We start from the raw sequence: 27,288 nt of genomic DNA, 5'->3' as shown, positions 1-27,288 counted from the left end.
ACCTATTACAATGGCCTCACTAACACAATAGATGCCTTAGCTCCCTGCATTACCAAAACAAGAAGAGCGGATAAAAAAACCTCCTTCTGGTTTGACGAAGAGCTGGTAGTTCTCAGGCGAACTAAACATGAGCTTGAACACCGCCACAACAAATCCCGTACTATTGAAACATCCAATGCTTACAACGCAGCAAACAAAACCTACAAAGCAGCCATCACTACACATAAAGCTGCCGCCCTCAACAACAGAATCACTAATGCAGCATCTGATGCAAAAGAACTATTTTCCATCCTCAAAGAACTGGAAAACCCCATCCCTATCACCAACCCGGTCAAACCAAGCAAAGAATGGTGTACTACCATCCAAGACGCACTGACCGCAAAAATTAAATTACTACAAAACAAAATAGTCACCAAAAGAACAATCCTAGCAGAAAAAACCTACCAAGACAGAACTAACTAGCAACACCACAGAACAGAAGACCCCAACCTTCCATTTCTCGCCAGTCTCCTAAGAAACAGTCCTCAAAACAATAGGGAAATTGAAAGGGTCTACTTGCAAAGGGGACAACTTCCCAGTACATCTAGTCAAACTATGTGCCCCCACCCTTACCCCCATTATTACTAACTTCATTAATGCTTCCTTCAACACGAACCTGGTCCCAGCCAGCATCAAAGAAGCCTGGGTCACACCTTACTAAAAAAAACAACATTGGACCCTCTCATCCCAACAAATTATAGGCCCATAACCACAGTCCCTTTCCTTCTCAAAATCATAGACAAAATAGCGTATAACCAAATACAAACCCATCTCGAACAGAACAAACTCCTAGGAGATAGACAATCTGGCTTTAGACCCAACCACAGTACTGAAACTGCTCTCACCAATCTAAAAATCCAAATAGACACCATCAGAGACGCAGGAAAAATGGCTATATTATTGCTACTGGATCTGTCAGCAGCATCCGATCTAGTAGATCATGATAAACTTTGCGAAACATTAGCTAAAGACTTTAGCTTCTCCAACACCGCCACCCTCTGGGTCAAATCGTTTCTTTCTGAATGTACATCCAGAGTCACAATTGGCACAGAGGCAGCAGACCCCATAACCGTCCCCATCGGAGTACCCCAGGGCTCCTGCCTCTCCCCAACCCTATACAATGCCTACACCAAACTTCTATTCTCAGCACTTGACAATATGGGTGTCATCTACACGAACTTTGCAGATGACACCCAGATCCTTATTCCCATCTCAGGGGATTATACCCAAGACACCCAAACTATTAACCAAATCTACGCTATCATACAAAACTGGATGGCACTTAATAGTCTCTGTCTCAATGAGGAGAAGACAGAGATCCTCATCGTAGGATCCCAAGCCAGACTAAGCTCCCTTCACACAGACTACTCTGACATCAACATTGACGGCACCCGGATACCAGTACTCAAACAAGTAAAAACCCTCGGTGTCTATCTAGATGCCAACCTCACCAAGAGCAAGCACATCTCAGCCCTCTCCTCCTCCACAGCATATACAGCCAAACTCATTGCCCTCAGCCGCCAATTCCTGACTCCTACAAATTGCATAACCTCAGCTAGCGCTCTGATACTAACTAAGCTCGATTACTGCAATGTGCTTCTACTAGGAACCTCCAACGCCAACACAAGCAAAATGCAACTGCTACAGAACAAAGCATTAAGAGCAGCGCTAGGTATCAAAAAATCAGAGCACATCTCTCACAGCAGGAGAGAAAACCACTGGTTACCTGTCAAAGCCAGAATCATTTTCTAAACCTTATGTGTTGTACACAAATGCCACACCAATAAAGCCCCCAGTTACCTCAATAAAGCCATTAAGCCAAAAACACCCAACAGAGTTTTGAGGTCAAACAACAAGGGTTTATTGGAAATTCTGCGGCATAAAAGTACCAAAGCAGGAGGGAACAGCTTCAGAGTCCTCGCCCCCACCCTATGGAATTCCTTACCACTTAGAATTAAAAATGAGGCAACTATGGCAAGTTTTAAAAAAGCGCTCAAAACCTGGCTATTTAACCAATACTGAGGGTCCAAGACCCTACACCTCCTTCGTGTCTATACAAGGCCTCTCTCACTCCTTTGATGCATACATAGCGTACCGACCACATGTAACTAATTGTAACTAAAGGTTTGCTTAGAGCCATATTGGCCTTGTTATTTGCACAAGTGTAACATTGTTCAATTTATGCATAAGATGTCTGTAACCTCGCCGTGATACCCAAGGGTCTGGGCGATTAACAAATGAAATAAATAAAATAAATAAAAAATTATTCTAAACCTTCCAGCCATCACCTCTTTTGTTTTGCTTTAGTCACCCCGTGTGGGACGTGTATGCCCAGAAGTGGGTCCCGTGCCTGCTGGGCCTAGAGACCCAAGCTCTTCTACTCCACTGATGACCCCCAATGAGGCAGACACATGTCTGGGGATGCTGTGGTCGCCTGCAGAAGAGATGTGACCAAGCAGTTCAGAGCGCACTGCCCCTTTTGGGCTGGGACCAAGCCTGATTTGCATATGGTCTTTCCCCTTTTGTAAGGGCTTGGCAGATGAAGACTGATGGTATGAAAGGTTGCCCGGAGCAATGGTAGAGGTTAAGACTAATTCTAAACATTCCAGCCGTCACTTATTTTGTTTTGCTTTAGTCACCCCGTGTGGGACGTGTATGCCCAGAAGTGGGTCCCGTGCCTGCTGGGCCTAGAGACCCAAGCTCTTCTACTCCACTGATGACCCCCAATGAGGCAGACACATGTCTGGGGATGCTGTGGTCTCCTGCAGAAGAGATGTGACCAAGCAGTTCAGAGCGCACTGCCCCTTTTGGGCTGGGACCAAGCCTGATTTGCATATGGTCTTTCCCCTTTTGTAAGGGCTTGGCAGATGAAGACTGATGGTATGAAAGGCTGCCCGGAGCAATGGTAGAGGTTAAGACTAATTCTAAACATTCCAGCCGTCACTTATTTTGTTTTGTGATAATGGTGACCATGTATTATAAGGGGGAAAAACACTACCATCCATAGATAGGAGTTCCATAGCCTTAGAAAGGAACACCTCTGTGACTTCCACTATTCCAATAACTCATGATAAGGAGTACTTTATCCAGTTCATGTCCTCCCTATCCCATAATACCCAACCACATTCACGTGCTGGTTGCCAAGAGACAGACCAACATTGCCAAGATTTCAATACACAAAGACCACTGGCTTTCCGGGAATGCACATTTGTTATGTACGACATCGCTGTGCCAATGTGTGTGTTTCCCATGCAATGCACATTTCTATGCTCTATTTTAAGCGAGTGACGTTTTCCACTTTACGAGATTTACAAAAGCTGTTTCACTTTCTTTCGTTGTTTTGTTATTATGCATTTCTTAGGAAACATGGCTTGTGCTACCAGTATGTTGTGATATTTCCTAGGAGATGTACACATGGCTTGTAAGTGGACAACGCACATCATTTTACAGAGAAGTTCTACATAAAGCAGAAGGAATTAGCAACAGATCTGTCATTTTATAACAATGTCAATCCGTCCATAAGCTCAAAATAGCACAACAAAAATCGTAATGGCTGAAAGCTTGTGAATTGATCTTAAACCTCTGGCATAGATATGGGTAGCCCTCCAGACCGCCGTTATTCAGCCTGCAAAGCCATTTCAGAAAGGGGAAAGACAATATGCAAATCAGACCGGGTCCCACACCTTCCAGCCATCACCTTTTTCTTTCACTGACGTCACTCTGAATGGAGTCCTCATGCCCAGACATGGGTCCCAAGATTGCCACAGCCAAGATTCCCTGGGCACACAGCAGGGCAGCAAGTCTCCTGACCCTGCTGCCGCCCGCTTTCTGGATTCTTCCCGCCGTCCTGCCTTCCAGGAGTGTTCCTGCCTTCCTGTGGCTGCACCCATAATTTCACCCACCTTGGGAAGAAAATAGGGCTCTTCTCCTGACCTACTGCCTCCTTTATTACCCAGACACACAGTGGGGCAGCAGTCCCCCTGACTTTGCCGTCTCCCGCTCTCAAGGTTCTTCCTGCCTTCAAGGATTCTTCCAGCTGCACCCGTAACTCCACCCATTTTGAAAACAACTACTTCCGTGCTTCCGTGACCACCCACAGGGATCCTGCATGTCAGGTGTCCTCAGGGAAGGATGTAAGAGGTAAAGGACAGTGATTGTGTGTGCCTGTTTGGGCCTGATACGGCCCAGGGCTAGACTCAGTATCCGCACATCACCTACAAAGTAGTTGCTATATAAATATTCGCCAAAGACATCACCATTTGTCTCCTCCCTCCACAGCCCATCCCCAACCTTGCTTGCTAATGAACCTCATCAATATCCCACTTTCCCCATCCAACATCCAGCCGCTCATGCCGCAACGATTTCCAACCTCATCTTGTGCATCAACCGTGAATTCCCCTTCATCACTGAAATATGGTTTACCCCATCCTTCCTCCATTTTTTTACATCCTCCCGCCCCCAGTCGACTGCATCCAATAGGCCGATCGGCAAGGAATTGCAGGAAGCCAGTGATGACTGGAGTTAATATTCTTATTCGGCCTGTTAACTCCAGCCATCACTGGCTTCCTTCTTGGATAATAGATCAGGAAGAATAACGCACTGGCGTAATTTAGAAAATCATCCCTACTGAGGCATCTGAAGTTCTTGCTTATCTGTCAGAGACATATTCACTTCTTGCCTTGAGAAAGACCCGGTGTGGGTCGAAACACGTGTCGGCAGACTAGATTCAACACATCCCACAAGGATACAATATATAATTTTCAACACCCATTACTTTGTCTTCCAGCTTTTGTAATTGTAACACTGTGCATATACCATTGTATTGCTCCAACTTAAATTTCTATGCTAGCAGCGCATCTCTTATGTGGAGCTAATTTTCCCTTTAATGCAACGCGGTAGTAGGGTTGAGGTACCTACTAGCCCCACACAGGTGCGGAAGTTTGCTCATCTGTTTCAATAAGGTGCATCATTTACCACTTGCCCAAGCGCTTATGGTACCCGGTTTACCTCGAAGCCTCTGTGTGTCATACCCAGACAACCTCAAGACTATGCTCATATGGCCTCCTTTGAAAAACGGACCCATGACCCAAATGACAAGCCCATTATAAACCTCCTGTTTATCTCAAATCTTGGAAAAAGTTGTCACTACACAACTACGTGCCAGAACTGAATAACCACACCTACTGTATGACTATAAATCAGGGTTCTGACACATGTTCAGCACCAAGACAGGCTCCATTCAAGTGGTGGACAATGCCTTCCAGATCACGGATAGGGGTGACTGATGCCTCCTGATCCTCTTTGGCCTCTAGGCTGCATTTGAAACAGTTGACCAAAGCACCCTCCTACCTCTCAGGCAGACATCATGCCATCCAGATGAACACATTACATTCTAACCAACTCCCAGTCTCCTCTGGAGTCCCACAAGACTCTTCCATCTCACTGATCTTCTTGATCCTTTCTATTGAGCCTCTTGGGACCCTCCTCAAAGATCCCGATATAGCCATCCACGAATACATGGATGATACTCAGTTATACATGAGAGTAAAAAGCCCACAAGACATCTGCCATCTCTGTGATTGCCTAGCCATCATCCAGTCCTGGATGTCGACTGCCTACCTCAAACTTAACCTCTCCAAGACTGAATTTGTTCTCATCGGTTCTCCCACTAAACAACAACCCATCCAACAATGGCTCAATGATAGACACCTATAAGAATTTTATCCGAAACTCTGATTCAGCAAAATTCTGAGGCTTCACCATCCACAACAGCCTGTCCCTCCAGAAACATCGCCAAGAAGGCCCAAAAGCCTGGCTGAAAATGTTCACCCTTTGCAAAATTAAACCCTTCATCCCGCTGCAGCACTTTCACACCATAGTGCAGGCTCTTGCACATTGATGGGGGTAACACCCTCTTGATGGGGCTCCCAGCTGCTCACCTGGCTCCCCTAAAAGCAGTCCACTACACTGCAGCATGCCTTATTGGTGGTTCGTGAACATTTGACTGAATCACCCCCATCCTACGCAAACTACATTGGCTTCCTGTCCAGGCCAGGATACTGCTCAAGACTGCATGCATCATCTACGAAGCAGCCACGAGTAGCACACCAGAGTCCCTGGCGGCTAAGCTCCACATGTCTGGTGGCACATGCTCCTTGTGCAGCAAATCGACCACTCGGCTTGAATGACATCTCGCCCGCAAAGAGAGAACGCACAAACAATCCTTAACTTGTCACGCATCCCCCACTGGGACGTTATCACTGTGTAGGCTTTGCATGCCCCCACAATTCTCCAATTCCACAAAGCTCTCAATGCGTGGCTTTTTCAACAATATCAGACAAAGGAATAATTCCTGACCAAGGACTGACCTACAAACTGTGACTGCTAATCTTAAAAGGCACCGACCCAAACCCTGGCAATCCACAACCTGTTAAGCACTATGCTGCTCTCAAGCTAAATCGGTGCTTTAAACAATAAAATTAAATAAAGAATGCCTAGAAACCCAAGTAATACACCTCAAAAACGATGGCCAATGAACCTGAAACATGTCTGAGGCTGCTTGTGGTTTTGTGCAGAACGGATGTCATCTAGCAATTCGGGCTGCACTGCCTCATTTGTGGTTGGAGCAAGCCTTTGTTTCCCCTTCTGTCAGGCAGAAACAGGATAATCTGAAGGGTTGCCAAGAGCAATGGCAGAGGTTATGATTTATTCAAAATCCTTTAGTCAGCACACTTTTGTTTTTCTCTACCCATGAGAAAACTCATTAAAACTATTTTAATTTACAACAAGGTAAATGCTTTCATAACATCAGTGTACCATTGCTAGATATCAATATGGCAAATTAGCACTTGTTACTGTTTAATGAAATGTTTTTTTATGAGTGAAGTTATGCAAAATATTCCACTTTACGCGATTCACCAGAGATCTATTACTGGCTTCGTTTATTTTCATATTCAAGTATTTTTTGGCAAACATGGCTTCTGTTTCCACCATATTTTCATGTTTAGTCACAAGCCGAGTACAAGAATATAACTTCAGGTCAGTAGAGCATGCATTTTCAAATGTCACCATCATCTATTGGCACATGGAGATGGATATTGACTTCCTCTGAGCCAGTCAGAATGTTTAGAGTGCAGTCACTAACTGTTGGTATTGACTGCATTCTGAACATTCTGTCTTCAGAAGCAGACAGAGAAACAACAATACAATTTTCAGGTAAGAAATCTCTGGGGGGAGCTTTTATTTTGCTTCAATGGTCTATTTAACACACGATAGAGAAAGAGAAAACATTGAAAAATGCTTTCAATTTCTTATAGAGAAACTGTTTACTTTTACATGACACCTAATACATGCTCATGTTTGATCCGTTCGAGTTCAACCAAGTTGCAACTAAAATGCTTAACGTTTGAATGCTTTCATGCATCATTTTGAGCAGACATGTTTTCACAAACCAGGATTTTCAATCATGCATCCACCTTTGGAAAAGATATATTGATGATGTCATTCTGGTCTGGACAGGATCAGAAGATGCCCTTCATCAATTTGTATCATTCCTCAACAGAAATACCTGAGGCATTCAATTCACATATGCATTTAGCCAAACGCAGATCGACTTTCTTGATCTGACTCTCACACTTACTGAAAAAGGCTTGACAACTAAAACATTCCGTAAAAGCACCTCCGTAAACGTAACCTTACATGCTTCAAGTTGTCATAAGAAACATGTTATTGATAATATCCCTAAAGGGGAGTTCATTCGTGCTAGAAGAAATTGCTTTGCATCAAGAGGATATGCTACCACTCACCTTGATAAGATTGCACAAGAAGTACATCAGTTGAAGAGAGCTGAATTGTTAGTACCTAGATCACACACCTCGTCACCAGCCTCTCAGAAACTCAGGCGCATTACAAGATACAACTCAGACAGTCACCAAGTACACAATATAGTGAGGAAACACTGGCACCTACTACACCTAAATACAGACATCTCTAATTGGCTTGATCCCAAGCCCATCCTTACATACAGCAAAGGCAAGACACTTACAAATAAACTATTCCCATCTTTTATGAACATACCTCAACACCCAACAAGTTGGCTACGCTCTGCTCAAATAAAAGGGTTCCACAAATGTGGGAGTTGCACGATGTGCAAATATGCATTAGAAACATCAACTGTCCATTTTGGACTACAAGGCGACCATCACGTGCAATCGTTAATTAATTGGAACTCAAAATTTGTGGTATATTGCATTATCTGTACCTGCGGGTTGCAATATATTGGCAGCACAATCAGACCATAAGAAATTAGAGAACATTTGTCCACCATTGGCAGCCAGGAGCCCAAATACCTTTTGGCAAGCACAGCACCAAATCGATTGTAAGGATGACATCAAATTCGTGGGTCTCGCCAAAGTTACATTGCCACAAAGAGGTGGCAATCTGACACTCAAATTGCGCCAATTAGAGGCCAGACTTAAATGTAAATACAGGACTGTATTCAATGGCCTGAATTCAGACCATGAATTTGCTGTATTTTTGTAAATATACAGAGCTCACAGTATGTTGTATTACAATATCATAGACCATTGCATTTTGCGCATTGATGCTTTTGAATCTACAACCAGTGCAACCTCACCATTTGTATGTGTACTATATTCGAATTTATCAACTCATATGGAATTCATGCAATTGTACTTTTACATGTACTTGGGTAACGCAACCATATGGACACATTTTCCATCCAATTGTAGACTAATTGACTTTGGTCTTTTACCTTCATTGTTACCCTTATAGTGACGCATCACACAATTTAATTTCTAACATAACCTCAATTGGTCAATCCGCTATGTTTGTTAATTATTTTTCTTTTTTTTTAAATTCCCCCTTAAACCTAGGTACATCGACAATTACTTTGGCCCCTTGCGGTTTCATATATAATTTTTGACAACGTCCTTCTCCAATTGCTGAAGTTTATTCTAATCAACTTTAACACCAGAATGCCACTGCTTGCTGCTTTTGCGGTGGTACTCTTAGCTTAATCGGGTCACGCATAATCAGTGCGGAACCTTACCCTTCATCCTTTCTGTTAAGAACTACCTCACCCAAGATGGCGGCTCCCGTTGAGCCACACAGCGTCCAGTAACCAATCTGGACCAGTGGCTGTGTCTCTCAGACGCTCTCTGTTTAAATCTCTCTATGTGGACGCGCTCGACCGCGCTCCCGACATTCATCGTAGTAACTACATTCGCCAGCAGGTAAGACTCTTTTTTGATGGCCCCTGGCACAGCTGCCCCCTTCTAACTGAAATTGCAAGACATCCTAATTACGGCGGTTTTCGCCCGTTCTGCAACCAGTTCTATTTGCAATATATAATTGGAAAGCATTCCCTGACGTGCCATAACTTGTTTGTTTACATCTAATCAAGGACAATTAATTACAATTGGTCGAATACATTTTTGTATGGAGACTAAGTTACTTAAAACTAAATTGCAATAATTTGACCCCCTTTATTTTAGAATCCGCCGCAACCGCAAAGCATTAGAGGTATGTTTCCTTATTTAAAATGTTGCATTTTTTACATTTAAGTACCGCGGGAATTAACCCTCTCATTTTTTGCAGAACAGGCAATTCCCTGCCATACACAATTGGCTCTATGATTATTGGATATAAGGTACTACTCAACTCCCTCTAGTTTCCTACTTTGGCAAACATGTGTTTTTTTGGTCGCGTTAGTCAAATAACTCTGAGACTAATGTGTTTTCTTTTTTGTATTTTATTCGCCCCTACCTTGTTTTTCTCTCCTTGTTTCTCTCCAATTTGAACTGCTACCTTTGTTTTATGTCTTTGACCAACGTGTTCTTGCAATGACATACCAAACGTGTACTTTAATTTTTATTCGCTTTTATTGGCCTTTTTGGTGTTCCACCCTTTGTCTGATTCCCCTGTGTTGCTGACCATGTATACAATGGAAATTTTCATTTGGTGAATTTGTATTTTACTTTGGACAATTTACTTCTCACTGGTTATTTATGTGTTATAATCAGCCTCAGAAGAAGAGCTAGGAAAGCTCGAAACACGCGTCAGGCTGTCTATATCTTCATGATAAATACCATTTGGAATTCAACTTTTGCATCCTTTTGGCGCAGAGCTACTGGGACCTTCATTTCTTAACTGTTAATTGCCTGTGGTAGTATGTGGCAGTATACCCACACCTCCCAGAAACCTACAGCCTCTCGGGCACAACACAATTTTCGGTGCAAGCACTGCGGATAACTTTGACTTATCCTGCCACCTGCTTTTCTCTAACGTTTGAAGACAACCATGTTATTATAAATGCTACAAAATAAAACCACATTTAATTTACTAACATTGTTTTGATATTACTCACGCTTAAAGTAAAATGTTTTACTTCACCACCAAAACTCCAAAACATGCATAGCTGCTACCACCATGTGCTAATGGCCTTATAGATTTCGGGTGGGCTCATTATCGCTTGGGACAATGACCCATCCCCATCTTATGGGCCTCGACTTTGCCTCGGGCCATAACTTGGTGGCGGGTCATTATCCAGCGATTAAAGACCCCTCCCTAGCCCGTGAGGCTAGATTAGTCACAACACGCAGACACAACTTTGCTTTTTCACATCTATAATAAAGTCAACACTGTTGCTTTTGTTATGACATTCTTCCCATTCCACTGCTCTGATACATTTCCCCTGCACTTTTGTTTGAGACAGATGTATGACTTCTCCGGGCTATTCTACCACCATGTAGAGTAAACATTTTGACCCACATGTTTGGCTCATTAGCTGGCCATGCATTAAGCGGATGGGTTAAGGAATGACATGAGTCATACTGCTTTAACTCGAATCTCGATGACAGCAAAAGGCAGCCAATGTACACAGCTAGAGCCAAATGAAAATGCCAGGAATGTGGAGAGGGTGGAACACATTCCATCTTCCCATCTTTAGTATCTCCAGAGCAAAGGTTTGTGAACACACCAGGTGCCGTTAAAGTGCCATCCATGACGCAAACATTAACAACTGATTCTGGAGGAAAACATGTTTTATGCTGTTTACTGCTAGTTCAGAGGTTCCGCAGTTTTCCAATCTACCAGACTCGGACAGTGTGGAGAATCCTTCACAATACTGTCTCAAAGGATTTAACATCTCTTTTTGCCTGCAACTCTTCCACAGTTCTTGTATGATTGCATCTGTCTTTGTTGGACGAGAGGCTACCGAAGCCATTTCGCTATCAGACGTCATTTGAAAAAGAACTGTACTTAGCGCGATTAAGAAAACATTGGCAACGCCAATAGATCTGGCATGAATTAAGTGTCTGTGTCCATGTGTGTATTTTTGTGTGTGTTTTGCCAATGGCTTAGCACAAAATGTGCCCCCCCCCTTTGTACCATGATGTGGGCCCCGCCTCCTCGGCAACAACTCATGGGTCATGCCACACTCTGGGCCGGCCTAGACGACACGCTTGCGCAATACACACGATCATGCCACTGCAGGGACATGCCACACAGTGCACTAGGAGAAAGATATGTGTTTTAAGGCATTATACAGCATTCTTAACACCAATCCAAAAATCCAGTATATGCAAGTCACCAACAGTGCGCAGGAATATTAATGTTTTAATTAATATAATGCTTTGCTATTAAAAATGCCACACCACAATCAAAACATGTCCAACTGGCTGCACAATGTAGACCAGTCTAGACACGTAATAAGCATATTACAGTAAAACATGCCATGCCACATTAAGACATACCAAGACTGGGGGCACCCAAATTCCAGTCTAGCCAGGTAATTACATTTAGAAGGACTGCTTTTTCAGAGATGCCCATTAAAATTTTTTTTTAAAAAATCCAAAATAAGAAATGATTAGACTGGCTGCACCAAAATGCCTGTAAAGCCACTAATAACACATATCATGCCTGCCTAGCCTGGACATGGATGACCATAGTGATTTAGTGTGCGTTAGGAAAGAATTGGTGCAGTCACACTGTGTGAGCCTACACAACACCTATCTGCTTGGTATTCGGTAACCCACCTTTTGGTATAGGTCTGTACTACACAAGTTGGTAGTGTGACTGAGCAGCCAGACCTATCTCAAGAGGGTTAAATGTGAGCTGTAGAGCTGTACAAATGAAATCTGTAAATACAAGTAGCCAAGTAACACTTACACTCAAGGTTTCAGTTATAAACAGTTATTTATTAAATTAACATACATTTTTAAATAAGCGTTCTTTAAAAAAAGGCAATTCGTGTAACAATGTAAATATACTTTCAAATTACTTTTCAGAATTAAAACAAGTTAGTGGATAATCTTTGGATATGCTTCTTACACAATTCCTATACGTGATACACCTGAGGTGATTTCAATCACAAGGACAGTAATGGCATTTATATATCTCACTAGTACACTTTGTAGATTCTGAAGTTTTAGAAAGGAAAGGGTAGGAAAGGAAAAAGGTTAGACAGTTTCTCAGTATATGTGAGGACAACTAAATTTTCCAATGGAATCTAGATAAGCCTTTCCCAGCAGTAACAGTATACACTAGGCTACCACCTATGAGGGACAAACAGCCTCAAAGTCATTGGACTAGAAGAGTCTTCAGGAAGCCAGGACAGCCAAAGTCATTTGGGACACAGTCTATGATTCTGATGCACTTCTTAGCTCAAATCTTGCAGAAAGATAGAGAGTATGTTTCGAAAAATCACTTGTAGGGCCACAAGCTGTTAAGCCTGAGAAAAGAGAGTTGGAATGAACTCTAAAATGTTGGCCAATGCAATTCCCAAATGAGAAGAGCGCAGCTAAAAGGCAATAAGGTAAGTACCCCAAGCCTAAACAGTACCTCTGGTTTGAAGAAGAGTGGTCCAGCTGGATTCTGTCTTGCTGCAGCTTGGCAGACCATTTTTCCTGAGCCTCAGTCATGGCGACAAGAGGGAGAACGCCTGAAGGGCTCCTGAAGCAGCACTTAGGAGGACGTCGGCAGCTACAGGCTCTTTTCAGTTCAGCAGCACTTCGCGGTTTCAGCGCTTAGCAAACAGCACCATTGCAGATCTTGTTCACCCGTTGGACTCTATTCGCTCCCTCGGTCCTGCTTCTGGAGGGTCCTCAGGAGACTCCAGGAGCATCTAGCGGATTGGTTCTGCAGCAGACCTTGCACTCGACTACAGACACGCAACCTCTGGCATTGGGCGTCTGATGCAACAGAGAGGCACAGCAAGTCGCCGATGGTGGTCCAGTGTAGATCGTCTCAGGGTAGTTGGTCCCACTAACCCAAGTGGAGAAGACATTCCGGAGGAGCTTCTCTGTCGAGGTGAAAAAGGAGTTTCAGCACAGGAGCAGGGCTTCACCGGGCAATTCAAAGGCCCAGGAGGTTGCAGCAAGCTTTGTTCACAGATTCTTTGTTGGGTGTTTCTCCCAGTGGTCGACTTTGTCTGTAGTCTCAAAACCCTCACCTTTTAGGCAGGTTTCTTACATTCATGCACACCCTAGGCTGTCGATTGTGTGGTTACACAGCAGTGTGGCTGCCCTGAAAGGATAGCCAGCCAGCCAATCAGGACTAGTTGCATTCAGGGATTTCTAGAGAAAAAGGACAGGGGACTTTCGGCACCCTCCTTCCCATCCTTTCCTTCCAAACACTCTGGAGCTAGAGGTGGACTTCAGGTTTCAAGCCCGCCAAAGGCAAGACAAAGGGCTCAAATCTATCTCAATTCACAGAGTAAAAGCCACGAAAGACCTCAAAACCAGAAAATGGTGAAAAAAGAAGACAGTGGCCATTTTGACAAAAGGGTCCCCCATGGGTGTTGTACTACAACTGAGGGTTCAGGCTGCGGTAGAAAAGCACAATGGTAGGAAAAAGTAAACCACTGCCACCAGCCATTTAAAGTAGTGAGGGTAACATAAAAATGTTACATGAGAATGTGGGGTAAGGGGCTACTAGGTAACACCCCAGCACTCCACATAAAATGGTGTGTGTTGGACCTACAAAGAGAAAAGGTAAGTAAAGTCAATTTCACTTTATTATTCTTGAGAACTGTAGTTCACACAAGAAAAGGTATTTAAACGTTATACAACATCTAAAATGATTTTTTCTATGTGACACTGCACTGAAGGTGCTGTGTGCCACCATACAAAAAGCAGATGCCTATGGAGTTTGTCAGACTCCAAAAACAGTGAAAACACAACAATCCAAATCAGGTGAAAACACATGCAGGAGTGAGGAAAAGGTCTCACTCACTCCGGGGTGAACATTAAAAAGTCCTAAGTCCAGCAAAAGAACTTGGGGTCTCCAAGGTTGAAGGGAATTTGCACAGAAATGATAATTCTCCCTAACATTGCACAATCGCCACCCCATACCCCCACACATACCCTCTCCCTCCCACACTCTACCCCAACCTCCAAAATCAGCTCCTTGTCTCAGAATTACCTCCACATCCCTCTTCCTCGTCCCAGTGCTTACATGTGAAGCACCTTGCCTCATATGTAAGTACTGGGACAAGGAAGAGTGTGTCTAGGAGTAATGAAGATTATAGGTAACTAAGCCAGGCATTACCTCCATGTCCCTCTACATCATCCCAGTACTTGTGTATGAGGCAAAGTGCCTGATACACATGACTGGGATGAGGAAGAGTAGGGATAATAGTAATGAAGATTACCAATAAGTAAACAACCTTGAAAAATAATCCAGACAGGAGAATTTCCAATCAATATGTTGACAAAGTATAAAAGGAGCCCACCTTTTAGACCCAACAAATTATTATGAAATATTCCAAGGAATACAGACACCAAACAGGATACGTGTGCTTTAACTACACTTGTATGTGGTCTTGTGGGAACATCTGCTTTGGGGACATAGCAACCTGGGGTGAAATCTTAGTAGCCGACCACTTGAGCAAGCATACTTTTTTTAATGCTGGCCTCAAAAACAGTACCAGGGGTTGCGTCTGCCCTCTGAAAAAGGTGGCCGGACGCTGTCCACACACATGTATCCTCGACTTGTACCCTGAAAATCAGCACGGGCCAGTACCAAAAAAAAACTCCCGTCTCCAAGACTGTAACCTCTTCCGCCACATTCTGGGCAAATATTCATGACTCACTTGCCCCCTCTTTCTTTCCGCTTTCACCCCCACATTTGTCTTGCAACAATACTCTGTTTGCTAAAGATAACTTGATAAGTGCACAAACCAAAACATTTATAATTGTGGCATTATTGCCCCCACTGTCAAAGCAAGACTACAAATACCAGAATGCAATTCAGTAGAAGGCAAAAAATGTCCTGTGCATTTTGAAAATGTCTTTTCAAGACTTAAAGACAAAAGGTAATGTGTAAAAAGGTTACCTGTTTGTGTTTCAATGTTTCACAAAGGCATGCCATATATATATGTATTTATATATTACACAGCCCAGTGTAGTGGGCATGTAGTTATCGTTAAGTTGATAAACTCATAGGAAGAGCACTTTTTCGGTGGCCTATAACTTCGCTCCCTCTTGAGGAATCCTCACAAAACCTAGCAAAAATAGTAAATGGGCAGCTCTGAATTTTTTCGACAAGTTGGGGGAGGTTTTGTGGGGCGGGGGTGAGTTATAGGGGGAACCCAACATTTTTATTTTTCCCATAGACTAAATGGGGAAAAACTTTGCGCACGGCTACAGGTCGAACGGCTGGACGGATTTTCACCAAATTTGTGCCAGGAGCAGGGGTTTGGGCCAGAAAGTGTGCTTTTGTGTGTTCGGTGGAAATTGGACCAGTAAATATTTTGCAAAACACTGAAATGTACGTCCCAAAAAATGTGTGATATATGGGTCCGCTCTACAGACCCATTTCCATGTTTACCCGCGGACAGAAGTGTCATTGGATCGCGGAACGGCGTGGTGTCGGAGAAGTTTGGACGCGGCCGGTGGTTGGCTGGAGGGAGGCGTGCTGTGCGTCAACATTTTTTGGGAAAGTCGGCATGGTGTATCGGATGACAGTGCAGCAGCAGAAGGGTCTGGGAAATGTACCATATGAATTGTGTTGGCGGCAATAAGGGAGGGAATGGCTGGGGGAGTGAGAAGTGGTTTATATGTGACATATGTATGGTAGTATTTTCTGTGGTGATTGGAGGCAGCTGTCGTAACGCTCCCTTAGCTTCTGCCGCAACCTGTTTGCAGCAAACTCTTTTTGTGGTGAGTGGTGGAAGGTCATTTGCAGATGGGGAGTGAATTGCACATGACATAGGTTGGGTGGGAGCACGGTTGGCGGTGCACTGCGGATGGAATGCAGCAGTTGGGCACATGGAGGAATGCATGGGTGAATGAAGGTGCAGTGGGTCTGTGGAAGGATTACACTATTGGGTTCATGTCCGATGCCCATAGCCCGTAGGCTGTAGGGCATGCACTGAGGTGCGAAGGGCTGCAACATACATACCGCAGGAAGGCATGTTTGATTTTGCATCTGGTACAGGGTGGTGCTTGCATAGCGCAGTGTGTGCAGATTGGTTGCAGTAGCGTTAGTGCTGCAAACTGAATGTGGGTAGGTTGGCAGTGACACAGTGCTTTGTGAATGGGAGGGGGTACGCCTACAGTATGTAAATGATAGGGGTGCAGGAGATAGTGCTTTCTTTCCACATTGTGTTAACTGTTGCAATTTGTTGCTGCATAGCCACATGGTGGTGCACAGGTTGGATAGGACTGCTGGTGGCAGTGGTGTGTATGTCGGTGATCGTAGTTGGTGAAATGGTGAAATGCATGGTGAAATTATGTTGCTGTAGGTGTGTTCAAGGCCCATGCTGTATGTAGAATTGTTGAAGTAGGCTAAGTGTTGTGAAAATGTTGTGGTTAGTAACACAATACTTTGTGAATGGCTGTGGGTAGAGGTGGTGGAGGATGTGGTATGTTTGTGCATTCTGGTAAGTGTGACCTGTGTTAGTGATTGGGTATTTTATGGTGTGGGGGAGTTGGGGTGAAGTGCTGCTACCTATGTATGGCACGTTTGTGCAAAATGGTAGCTGCCCACATGGCCATTATGTTAACTGTTGCCATTTGTTGCTGCGTAGCGCCATGGCGGTGTACAGGTTGGGTAGGAGTGTTGGTGGCAATGGTGTCTATGTGGATTGTCGAAGTTGCTGATATGGAGACATGCATGGTGGCATTATGTATGGCACGTTTGTGCAAAATGGTAGCTGCCCGCATGGCCATTATGTTAACTGTTGCCATTCGTTGCTGCGTAGCGCCATGGCGGTGTACAGGTTGGGAAGGAGTGTTTGTGGCAGTGGTGTCTATGTGGATTGTCGCAGTTGCTGATGTGGAAACATGCATGGTGGCATTACGTATGGCACATTTGTGCAAAATGGTAGTTGCCCACATGGCCATTATGTTAACTGTTGCCATTTGTTGCTGCGTAGCGCCATGGCGGTGTACAGGTTGGGTAGGAGTGTTGGTGGCAGTGGTGTCTATGTGGATTGTCGCTTGCTGATATGGAGACATGCATGGTGGCATTATGTTGCGGTGAGTGTGTTCAAGGCCTAGACTATTGGATGCATGGCCGAAGGCCCTAGGCCTTGCATTCAAGAGCCTAGGCCTTAAGGACACGCACGGCAGTAATGCATTTTCCAATGTGCGTGAGTTAGAGGGTGGTGACATGTAAGGAATGGGTGTGGAGCACATTTAAGCCATTATAGGCCACTGTTGCAAACAGATTGTGGGTAGGTTGGCAGTGGCACAATACTTTGTGAATGGTAGTGGGTACGGCCAGAGTATGTGATTGAAAGTACACAGGATGCAGGAGAGAGTGGGCCTCATCACGAGTTGGGCTGTAGCCCTTAAATGGGGTGGTAACTGTATTACCGCCACATTTAAGGGGCGGCCCTATCGCAAGTTGGGCGCTAAATCAGCTGTTTTACCTCCAGCTTTATTCTGGAGGTGAAAATCCATGTTTTCGGCTGTATTACAGCCAGCCGTATTAGCCCACAGTATTAGCACTGAAAATTCCCCATTGATCCAATGGGCCCAATCAGGTATGGGGATTTACCGTTAAGGCCCAACCCGTGATCCGGTGGTAATACCACCAGACCGGTCGGTGCTAGGGCTATTACAGTTGGCGGTATTACAACCGGGAATACAGCCCAACTCGTGATGAGGCCCAGTGTCTTGTACATTGGTACATTATGGTAACTGTTGCAATTTGTTACTGCATACCTCCATGACGGTGCCCTGTGGTTGAAGATGCTGCAGTGAAAAGTCACGCTGTGTGGGCACTGTGTGCAAGGCCTGTATACTGCCAGTATGTTACAGAGTATGGTTGAAGGGCAGCTTATATGTGCTTGGATAGTGTGCTGTGCGTGCAATGCTTGCAGTATGGGCAATGTTCTAAACACGTTGTGTTTATGTTGCCAGTGAAACAATCCTTTCTCATTGGAAGTGGGGAAGACAATAGTATGTGAATGAAAGGGTGTAGGGGTGCCGGAGACAATGCAATGTTTATACATTATGGTAACAGTTGTATGTAATGATGTGTATGTCCATTGCGGTGTCAAGGTTGGTTAGGAGTGCTGGTGCCAGTGGTGCATCTGTGCATAGTGGTAGTTGGTGATATGTTGACATGTGTTGTTGAATTACAGTGGGGGGAATGTGTGCAAGGAGCAGACCCACTGGAGAAATGCAGGTTTGGCATTGTATGAGGCACAGGGTGGTGATCCTTGGAGAATGCGTGTGGAGCACATTGTCAACGTGCTACAGCAGCACAAGTGAGTTGCAAAGCGTGTATTGTGCATTCTATGGTTGTGCTGATAGTTGGAACATGCTACAGTATTTGGTGTGCGGCAGGAGATGGTGCAGGGGGAAGTTGGGCAGTGTGGCCACAGGGTGCAGGGCATATGTAATGTGAGTATGGAAGTGGGTATGGTTGAAGGGCAGCTTATATGTGGTTGGTTACTCTGCTGTGTGCAGATTTATTGAAGTAGGCCCAATGTTGTGAAGGAAGTGTGCATAGGTTGGCAGTGACACAATAGCGTGTGAATGATAGCGCGTAGGGGTGGTTGCAGGCTGCACTATGTTTGTGGCTTCTGCGAAGGGTGACACGTTTTTGTGAATGGGTGTTTTATGGTTTGGGGGAGATGGGTAGAACTGCCGCTACATATGTAATGTTTGTGCATAATGTTAGGTGCCCACATGTTCGCTTGCTTGGATGTGTAGTGTTGTGGTGGGTGTGGAAAGGGTTGCAATGTTGTGTGCATAGCTAAAGGTGTGCTGGGGGTGTGTTAGGATGTTTGTGGATGCTGCAATAGTGCCTTCTTTAGCAGAAATATCTAGTGGAGGGGCTTTTCAATCAAACGGAACGTGTACTGAGAGTGTTTAACGGCAAATAAGGAGTGGTGTATAGAAATGACAGTGTGTAATGCAGAGAGGGTTTGTATGTGATTGCTGCATGCCTGTTTTGAAATGTGACAGCACCCAATTTGGGGAGTGCTGCAAAAAGTGACCGTGCAAAGGGAAGAAGTATTGTCAGAGCTTTACTGGGCCGTGAACCTCACTGTAGATTGGAAAGCGGATGTGTACATCCTCCCATTATGAGCAGGGTGGAAATGGAAATGGAATTGTGGGAAATAGGCAATTAGGAGTTTAGGGCGTGGTTCATTGGAAGGGGCGGTACTATTTCGTCACAATACTGTGTCATGAGGGTGGTCGACATGGAGAGACGCACAGTGCTTATTGTCGGTGATACCTTTGTGCGCCATCTGCACAGGTGTTGCGTGCAAAGAGGTGTTGCTGGTAATTTCAGATTGGAAGGAGTGGACGCTTTCTGGGCCTGTCAGGGTGACTGCAGTTTCAGCGCGATGGTTCACCTTTGCAGATATGTGGCGTGAACATGGACTGTGTCGTGGTGCACTATGGAAGTGCACATTTCGGTTACATGTTGGGTGGATGATTAATCCGTCTACTGATGAGGTTGCTGATGCAGTAATGAGTATTTTTCCTACTGCCAAGGTGGCTTTCTCATGCATAACACCAAGAGCAGTGTGGGTCCATGATGGTGTAATTTGTCACCAGCCAGCGGTCGGAAGGTGTGCTATAGACAGAATTACGTGTCATTTTATGCAGACTGCTTGCATGTTCTCCACCCACTATGAGATCATGAGGTTGCAAAATTTGCAGTGGTTCTGTAGAAATGGCCATGCTGTTTTCTTTCACACTGTGCAAAAAACATTGACCAGAAATGCATACAAAGAGAAAATACAAAAAAACAGCTTGCACGCACGTAAAAAAAACCCTCCAAAAAAAACCCCACTTTCTACATATACGCTGGAAGACTGAAATCCCTGCTCAGTTTCATATTGTTTAACACCTCCCCACATCTTCAATGAGATTTGTGATGCCATCTTTGATGTCATGGGTGTTAGTCCTTGCAGTGCACACTGGTGGCACGAGTTATGGTTGCTTAGCTTACCATTACTGTCGAATTTCGTGGGTTTTTCGGTTTTACCTGTTACCATAACGTCCCTGTAACAACGTTTTTCCAACGAACTCCATAGGTTTTTGCTAGTGCAACTTAACCATAAACCTTTAACAATGTTTTTGTTAGAAAATATATATATGTTTCTGGATTCTTTCCTTGCCATGCTGACATTTAATAAAGCACTGTTAGTCTGGTAAAAACTTTGGACTGTGTTTTGCCTCTGTGCAGAGAGTCACCAACGACTTTCTCTGCTGTTCTTGGGAGTGCACTCCACTGGTTAAGCTTTTCCCGGTTCCATTCTGTTTCTGGGAAATTGGTTTTCCCCCTTTTTTTGAATATATATATATATATATATATATATATATATATATATATATATATATATATATATATATATATTCAGTGAAAAAACTTTGTTAAAAGGGACGTTATGGTTAAGTTGCGCTATTTAAAACCTATCAAATTCAGTAAAAAAACTTTGTTAAAGGGACGTTATGGTTCAAAGTAAAATCGAAAAACCCCTGAAATTCGGCAGTTATGGTAAGATAAGCAACCATAACACGCGTCACCGTGCACTGCTAACACTAACACCCAGGATATCAAAGATGACATCACAAATGTCATTGATGACATCACTGATGACATCACATGGCTGGCTCTCCCTTTTTTCCCTTTACTGACATATCTAAGCCACATAGTTTTCTTCAGTAACAGGAAGTAAAAATTGAAAAGGTACTATATTTGTAGACTTAGGGTCAAGTCATATCATGTGAAACATATATATAGCGGAAGACACAGGCTTGAAAGAGAGAAATCCTTTCTGTGCATGAAGATAATCATTAGAGTTATCAGCATTTTCTCATAGTTTTATTTTTATTACTATACCTTCCCTGTATATGCTCATATTTGTATACATTGTACACACACTCCTTTCCTTAGGGTTCACTGACATCATTTGATACACATACATACAGTAAGTAGCAGCTTTGAAACAGAGCAATCATTTCTCTGCATAAAGATAATCAGTTAGGTTATGAACTCTTTCTGCTACTACTTCTGCTTTTTGCTTACTTCTCTGTCCCTGTATATACTCATATTTGTATGTGTTGTTGTCTCTTTGTGTTTTGTCTGTATTAAGTGTAATTATGTATTAAGTGGGTTTTATTAGCTACTTATTACATGTTTCACAGTACGCAAAACTCTAATAAGAAAGCAGTTATCAATTCATTATTCTACATGGCAAGATTATGAATATTGCACCTTCATCATGTATACTGCACACACTGCCTAAGTTTCTGCATGAGTTGCTTAGTATACTGGATAGAACTTCATAATAGAATGCTATTTATATCAATGCATTGCTTAATGCACTAATTAGCTCATGATATTTATTCAAATGATCCTTGACACTTTTTGGTCAACATTATAAGAATCCCTCCTACAGAGTTTTCATGAAAAGTAAATGCACATGTGATGTCATCAGTGATGTCATCAATGACATTTGTGATGTCATCTTTGATGTCCTGGGTGTTGGTGTTAGCAGTGCACGGTGGCGCGAGTTATGGTTGCTTATCTTACCATAACTGCCGAATTTCAGGGGGTTTCGGTTTTACTTTGAACCATAACGTCCCTTTAACAAAGTTTTTTAACTGAATTTGATAGGTTTTCAGCAGCGCAACTTAACCATAACGTCCCTTTTAACAAAGTTTATTCACTGAATTTCATAGGTTTTTAGTAGCGCAACTTAACCATAACGTCCCTTTAACAAAGTTTTTTTTACTGATTTTCATATGTTTTTAGTAGAACAACTTAACCATAATATCCCTGACTTTATATACATGTAACATAGAACATACCGAACCCCTAGCTAGTGATTTCGATGTCCGCGGACAACCGCCATGTCCGCGGACATATCGAAAATCTGAGCGTGGTGCATGTAAATTTAAATAGTGTGCCCCATTTCCCCTTTGAGGTTGGCTCTGAAAAGAGCCGTTTTTTGGGGCGGTGGGGGAGTTTGCAGATGCTTGACAGACACCTGTTATTTTGTATTTTTTTTGTATTTTTCTTACTTTACTCCTAAAATCTTCACATAACCTTCTCCAAAGCAACCCTTACATTCCAAAACAGAATGGCATTTCCCATAAAAGATAAGGAAATGCCATCTTCTTTAAAGCATTACTGGAAGCAATATTCTCATTATTACAGAAGAACATACCAGCTCTAAGCATGAAGGCACACATGCATCGGTTGATTACACACCTAGCATTGTTTTGCTGAGGAAAAAAACGGAACTATTGTCCCATATGGCCCTAGGTACTAATCCAGAAAAAATTACTTTGGCATTTGGAAGGTGTTCATTACTGCTTGAACCAAGTGTTCCAAATCTGCCAACAAAGTAGGGGCACTGACATAGCCCAAATGGAAAGCACCATAGTGCAAAACTACCACATGGGGACTGTTGGTCCTGCCCATATCTTCACACACTTGTACAATTCCCTGTACATTGCAATCATGCACAGTGCTCCACACCACCTCCACTCCTTTAACATCAAAATTATTTGCAACATGCCTGCATTGAGTATACTATTGTAAACCATGCACAAACATATCTCCAAGCACCAACAACCTGACTTTCTCCACTTCTGCCATCTTCACTACACACAGTCTCTTTGAACACAAATCCACAACCTCAACATCTGATTGGCTGATCCCTACAGTCTTCTTTCCATGCTGGATTTGCTGGAAAACCCCGGATGTAGCACGCCCTGTCTGCGGACCGCATAACTCTTAGACAGCCCTTCTACCATTTCCACTTCATTCTCTGTACCATTCCCTCATTGGATACAGCTAAGCAGGCACACAATACGGAGAACGTCCTCAGAACACCCCCATTTTGTTTATTTTCGAACATTTCAGGACACCGCGAGTGTTCTTAGAACACATTCAACTTGCCAGCGAACAATACGGACAACGTCCTCAGAACACCTCCATTTTCTTTATGTACGAACATTTCAGGACAAAGCAAGTGTTCTTAGAACACTTTCAGCTTGACAACGAACAATACAAACAACGTCTTCAGGACACCCCCTGCGAACATTCCAGGACCCCATGAGTCTTCTTAGAACACTTTCAACTTGACACCGAATCTATTCTGTTTATTTCCGAACATTTCAGAACAGCCGTGTTGTCCGCAGAAAAATCGGACACAACAAAAGTGTCTAGCACATTAAAAAAACAGAACATTGAACCTATCTCATACTCCCCCACCCTCCCCAAACACTCTTACACACCAACACACTCCACTAAATACAATTTTTAATCCAAGTTTCACAGCGCTGTCCGCAGTCGTCCGCGAATGCAAGATGGCGGGCGCCACCGAAAATTTGATGTGCTTCATGCACCACGCCGTCCAATCAGCGAACACGTTGCATGTCTGCGGACATCACGCAAGCCGCTCGACCAATCAGGGCACTCTCCGTGGAGCGAACCGGGAAGTCCGTCCGCGGAGTGAACAGAGATATCACTAATTTTTTTGCCTTACATTATGGTCATTTTAAAAAAAAACTACTGGACGGATTTACACCAAATTTGCAAAAGCACACTTTCGGGACCAAGCCCCCGCTCCTGCTGCAAATTTGGTGTAAATCCATCCAGCGGTTTGGGCTGTAGGCGTGCGCAAAGTTTTTTCCCATTATGTCTATGGAAAAAACAAAAGTTTTGGGACCCCCCCTATAACTTTGCCCCCCCGGACCAAACCTCTCCAAACTTTGCAATAAAATTCAGAGTGGGCCATATACTTTTTTTGCAAAGTTTGGTGAGGATTTGTCCAGAGGGAGCGAAGTTATAAGCCACCCAAAAAATGCTCTTCCTATGGAAACACCAACTTAACCATAACTACATGGACGCTACCGCGTCCATGTAATATATATATTATATATATAATATCTTGACGACAATGTGTTCCCACACAGTGGTGCACAGGCCTACAACCAGCGGGTGCTCTTTATCATGTTTGCTGGACAAACCGTCTAAAACTTTCAAACAACTCTTCTGACTCTGTTGTTGCCTTTTCATCTACAGCAAACATCATTAGCTAGTACTGAAATACAAAGAGCACTCGGTCCGGTACATTGTGCAAAAACATTTTACTTTATTTTCAATGATTCTTCAATGTACATTTAAAAATGTATTCAGCCAACATGGACTTACGAACATAATGAGTAGTCCTTAAAACGCTCCTACTCACGCAATGCATTTCACCCCAAACTCAGGGACTTCCTCAAGCAAAATTGCAAAACATGTTACATTGGCCATACTCTATTGCTACACATTCTGAGAGTCATCATGTTACTGGTCATGTGACTGCTACTCCAGCTTGATCTAAACAGCCTATACAATGCAAGCGGCCATCTTTGCCTAGCTATTCACTTTCAAGTCAATACATTTCACACCTCGTTTATAAATATAATCATTATTACATATTATGTATGCAAAGTGTTGCTATATTAGACTCTCTTTCATCTGATTCTTCCCTAATAACTCATTAAATATGCCCATGAAGCCAAGTGGCAAATCTGTTATCATGCAATTAAAACAAGAAAGTGAATCCTGAATGGCACACCTCAGACTCCTCATTTTTTCAAAACCAAGCAACTGCCCAGGAATTGCCACTATGGCTGCAGCGGAAGGGCCGGGTGAGCCCCCACAGGGGCTTGCAATAGCGGAAGACGGTGCAGAGCCATTCAGGTTGGTGCTCTACACAGAGGAGGAAGAGGCCGCTACTGAGCTGCACATGGGGCCTAGTGGGGGTAGTACCACTGGTGCAAGTGGTACAGTCCAGGGCCAGGGACAGGAGGCAGCACAGTTCGCCACAGAGGGGCCTGTGCATGTCACTGTCCCTGACCCTGTGACTGCACCACCTTGCACCAGCAGGGATGCCCCGTCCCAGGCCCGTCCGGAGGTAGGGGGGGAGGCTCATGCCATCTGGCACTCCACTACCTGCGGACAAGGAGACCCCTGATCATATGGGTTCCGTCCTGATTGGTGTCGCGTTGCGCACGCGTGTCATTCGTGATGACGTGCGTGCTTCCTGGGGGGACCACGCACTCCATCAGGAAGAGCTGCGTGGTCACATGGCACAGTTGGGAGCGGCCCTGGTCGGAGGGTTCCTCCATGTGTTGAGCACTCTGGCGGCCCTCTCCTCGTCTGTGGAGACTATGCGCCAGTCGTTCTCCCTGCCATCTTCCGGCCCAGATTCCACCAGGGCCCTCTGTGGACCTGGCCCGATCAACGCAGCCAGCTTGGTGGAGCTCCCATCCCTGCCAGAGTCGGGAGTCGGAGGTCCAGCAGGGGTGGACACCCCACCAACTGGAGACCAGCAGATGGAGGATGTGCCGGCATCATCGGGCAGGGCACATGGACAGCAGCAGCAGGCTCAAGGTGGGAGCGATGATGGCTCGGGGCCATCAACATCAGAGGGGCAGGCATCGGCCGGAGGGCAGGAGGACCCTGGAATGGGAGTGTCTTCCGTGTAGCAGCGGTTGGTCCAGCGGATAGATGCGGAGCGGCGGTGGGCGGAAGAGGCGCGGCTCACCATGGTCAGGGCGGAGTTCTCCATGCGCTGGGCGTTGAAGAGGGCTGAGTGCCTCGAGGCAACTCGCAGGGAGTTGGAACAGACCTCGGGGCCAGGGCAGAGACCCGCCTCCGGGACATCGACATGGAGTTCGATGATGCCCTGGCCCGGGACATCACAGAGTGAGCCGTAGGACTTGCCCGCCGCCATTATATAGTTAGTGTTAGGTTTCCTTTCTGTTTTTATTTATTTTGGGGCGCTTGGACAATGCCCCACATTTTTGTATATAGTTCTTCATTAGGTAGGTTTTTGTTATAGGTTTCATTTCAATGATTGGGCACATGGACCCTGCATTTGTACTTTGTAAATAGTTCGACAATGGATTTGGCTTCTTATTTCTTTTTTTCCATGGATCAATGGTTATTTCTTGTTTTTGCACTTTGGATTTGTTTTGCTGGACTGACACTTTGGACACGTTCTTTTGGATTGATTTGGATTTTGCAATCATGCATTTTTGTTTTATATTTTGGACATGCAGCTTTTCATTATTTATTTCCATTTATGTGTGTTTCGTTTCATTCCCTTGCTTTTGTGTTCAATACATTTTTTATTTCCTACTTAAATGTCTGGTATTCTCTCTTTGGTTTAATGCATGTCACGATGTGTGTTTTCTCAATCACATGGACCCATTGTGTGGGTGTGACGGAAATGTGTTGATGTGCATACTTTCCATTTGGGATGTGTCATGTGATGGGGATTTCATTGTGGGCTGGATGTAATACCTGGTTGTGTGTTTGGACTGGGGTGGCGTGGGGTGTGATTTGGGTGGCCACAAGGCCCATGATTGTGGATCGTCATGACGTGTCGGGGGGGATATGAGTCGGGCTTGCTGGCAGGTGCCTGTCACTGCTGGGTGGGTGAGTGGGTGGGGGACATGAGTCGGGGCCTGCTGGCAGGTGCCTGTCACTGCTGGGTGGGTGAGTGGGTGGGGGGACATGAGTCAGGGCCTGCTGGCAGGTGCCTGTCAATGCTGGGTGGGTGAGTGGGTGGGGGGACATGAGTCGGGGCCTGCTGGCAGATGCCTGTCACTGCTGGGTGGGTGAGTGGGTGGGGGGACATGAGTCAGGGCCTGCTGGCAGGTGCCTGTCACTGCTGGGTGGGTGAATGGGTGGGTGGACATGAGTCGGGGCCTGCTGGCAGGTGCCTGTCACTGCTGGGTGGGTGAGTGG

General features: G+C 44.5%; 2 long non-coding RNA genes across 2 annotated transcripts in view; both read left to right on the top strand.

The window, feature by feature from the left end:
- Positions 1–9,234: 9,234 nt before the first annotated feature.
- LOC138580383 (uncharacterized) overlaps positions 9,235–27,288 on the top strand; it is a 57,370-nt gene continuing 39,316 nt past the window's right edge. The window contains exon 1 of the long non-coding RNA XR_011304241.1: positions 9,235–9,293. This is a non-coding gene — a long non-coding RNA (uncharacterized lncRNA). The remainder of the gene's footprint in view (positions 9,294–27,288) is intronic.
- LOC138580382 (uncharacterized) lies at positions 9,346–10,395 on the top strand. Its single transcript, XR_011304240.1, has 3 exons — positions 9,346–9,582; positions 9,658–9,709; positions 10,083–10,395. It is a non-coding gene; the product is annotated as an uncharacterized lncRNA (long non-coding RNA).

This window comes from Ambystoma mexicanum, chromosome 3p (genome assembly GCF_040938575.1).
Source record: "Ambystoma mexicanum isolate Mex_15411 chromosome 3p, UKY_AmexF1_1, whole genome shotgun sequence".
NCBI classification, from domain to species: domain Eukaryota; kingdom Metazoa; phylum Chordata; class Amphibia; order Caudata; family Ambystomatidae; genus Ambystoma; species Ambystoma mexicanum.
The sequence above is the reverse complement of the archived record's forward strand: the minus strand, read 5'-3'. Positions and strand labels throughout refer to the sequence as shown.